The sequence below is a fragment of the Vombatus ursinus genome, unplaced genomic scaffold (genome assembly GCF_900497805.2).
Source record: "Vombatus ursinus unplaced genomic scaffold, bare-nosed wombat genome assembly UNPS02014784.1, whole genome shotgun sequence".
Taxonomy (NCBI): domain Eukaryota; kingdom Metazoa; phylum Chordata; class Mammalia; order Diprotodontia; family Vombatidae; genus Vombatus; species Vombatus ursinus.
In genome coordinates, this window is record NW_020954562.1 from 5,022,442 (window position 1) to 5,025,614 (window position 3,173).

A 3,173-nucleotide genomic window follows, 5' to 3' on the forward strand; every position below is an offset into this window, starting at 1 on the left:
GGAAGGGAGATAACATAATGAATAGAAAACTTTCACAAATTTTTATTTTAAATATGTATTTTCATTGAATAGGTCTGATTTGCACTTAAGTGTTGTGAATAATAAATAAACCAACTATAATAAGGGACATATAAAGTGCTTCAAAATTTGCAGAGTGATTTATATACACTGATTATTTTGAACCTCACAAGGACCCTGGGATAAAACTGTTCCAGGTATTGCTATCCCCATTTTACAGATAAGAAAATTGAGCTCCAGAGATTAAATTACTTGTTCAAATTCAGAGGTGGGACTCAAACACAGCTATTGCTAATTCTAGTCCAGGACCGTCTCTACTACATCATGTTGACTCAATGAAATACTACCTTATAAAAATTAACTACATTGACCAGTGTTTGTAAACCAGTTTTTTACTGAACCCAGCATTTTTGTTTAAGGCAGAATGTGGGCTAATAGCAGACATAAATACAGCAAAACCACATGCAACATTGTGCTTTCAGTTGACTGGATACCTAATCATAGATTTGGTATCAGAAGGGAACCTAGCAGGCCTTGTAATTAATCTTCTTCATTATAGATGAAGAAATAGGCTCAGAAAGTTTAATGACCTGCCCCAGGTAACAAGAGTCTAAACAGCGGGTTCTTATCCAGTCCTCTGTTGTTTGAAATTCCTCACTTGAACAAAGAATTGTATTATGCCAATCAAATCCATCTCATGAGTAACATATGAGACTCAATCAGGTGACTGCTTTACTCAAGAAAGTAAATATAAAATAGTGTGCTTACCCATGTCTTTAATTTGTGGACATTGTTTCTAGAAATATTTTTATATCAATCATCATCACCATTATTACAAGTTGCATTTATGTGATTCTTTATGATTTGCAAAGCACTTTACAAAATTCACTGTAGATAGGTAAAAAAAAACAAACAAGGAAACTTGAAGATAAAGAAAGCACAAGTCTTATCATGAGTTCAGTACTGGCAATGAAATAAACATCTATGAGTCTAGTTCCAGTGCCAAACCTAAAATATAGAAGGAACATAAATATATGACAGAAGAAACACGAACATGTGACTGTAGTTGTTTCTGGTGTGGGTTCACTTGATATATGATTGGTGCTTATGAAATGTTCAAAATAGTTCCACGGTGCCATAAATTTACAAAAAGATCTACAAATCTGATTGATTGAATTTTTCAGAACAAATCTCTTAAATATTTGTAATAATGTGAACTGAAATGATTTTAAATACCTTTTAAAATGTCCCCTCTCCTCTATCACTTAGATTCTGTTTTCTTTCAATGTTCAGCTCAAGTACTTCATCTTATGTGTAACCCTGACTGACCCTCCATCTGCTTACTATTCATTGACAAAAAAAAGAAAAAATTAAAGAAGTCACGTACGAACTGATGCAGAGTGAAATAAAATGAACCAGAAGAACAATTTCTACAATGAATAAAACATTGTAAAGGAAAACAACTGTGAAAGGACTATGATCGATGCAATGACTAATCATAGCTCCAGAACACTGATGATGAACCATGTTTCCTACTTTCTAGCAGAGAGATGATGGACTGTAGGTGCAGAATGAGATACTCATTTCAAGCATGTGCAGTATGCGGGTTGTTTTGCATGTTTCTATTTCTTATTTTTAAAAGGGCATTTTTTTCTGTAAGGTAGGGGGCAGTGGGAATGTAGTGATAGTGATACCAAAAAAAATGAAGAAAAGGGAAAAAAAGGCAATGGATCTTTAAAAAAAATACACAGAAGAAAGTATTAAAAAGGTATACAGACATGGTGAAACTACCATATTAAAGGCTGCAAACAGTAGAGATTCATGTTTTCATACACAATCTCCTTTTTCAGGGTGTTATTTTTTTGCATGAGGAAATTGTCAAGTTCATAATAATAAAAAGGAAAAATTAGAGTGAAAGACTGCCTATGAAAAAAATAAAACCATTAAGTAAAATTTCTCATATTTCTGTATGCATACTCACATCTTGCAAATTTTGTATAAAACTAATTTTAACATTACTTGTTGACATAAGTCTTTCTATTTAATCAAGAGAAGGAAACTCCAAATGAACTTTCTTATTTGATTTCTAAAAATTCCATCTAATCTGTCCTTTATGTTGGCTGGGCCCCATGCCTCAAATGCTCTTCCTCCTCATAGCCCCTCTTAGAATCTCTGGCTGCCTTCATCAGCTCAAATGCTATCTCCTGAACAATGGCTTCCCTGGTCCCTCCAAACTTCTAGAGCCTTCTCCTCTAATACTACCTTCTATCTGCTCTGAAGGTATCTTGTATGTACTCGTTACTTTATGTTGTTCCTCCCATTAGAATGCGCAGACTATGTTAACCTATCTTAGTATCCCCCCAGCACTTCACAGTGTCTGCAACATGGTAAGCACCTAACATATACTCCTCTGATTGATTTATTGATCTCTCATCTTCTAACTCCCAAGTCAGCACCCTTTCATCTGACAACACTTTCTTTCAGTCTGGAGGTATGTGGCATTTTCTTATTTCAGTATGAAATACAAAACAAGTTAGCTATATAGAACATATTCAAACAAGTAAGCACAGCCCATTGTAACTAAAGACCCACTGTGACTAAAGACCCTATGACTCAGGGTCATAGAAGTGTGCCACAAAATCTTGGGGGCAATTTTTGCCTCCTGTTTTGGTACTCACCCTTTTGGGTTCTATGGTGGTTTAGATTCAATACTAGGTTTGTCCTGGGCAATGACGGCTAGATGCCAGTGAACTGTTCTGTTGCCAAGCTGTGCCTAGCTGGGGCTAGACAGCACCCTAATTTTTCAGACCTTCCTTTACCATTTGGAGCAAAGGAACAATCCGCTGAGACTCACACAAGACTAGACACTCACTTGGTAAGGTTAATAACAGGTAAAGTTATTTCTACAAACAGGCAGTACATATGGATGCACTTCCATAAAGCACAGCTATCTGAACAGACCACTGGCTCCTACACCCAGAACTCCAAAGTGTTGGGGACTACTTTGTATGTACTAGGTAGATCTTTGAAAGTCCCATTTTTGGCAGGTTTATGCTTCTCCTGGGGTGAGAGCCCAAACCACTTCAAAAGTTCTCAGCGTGAAACAAGGGAGTGAGATGGGGGAGGGGGAAAGAGAAACAGAGGAAGGGCAAGAG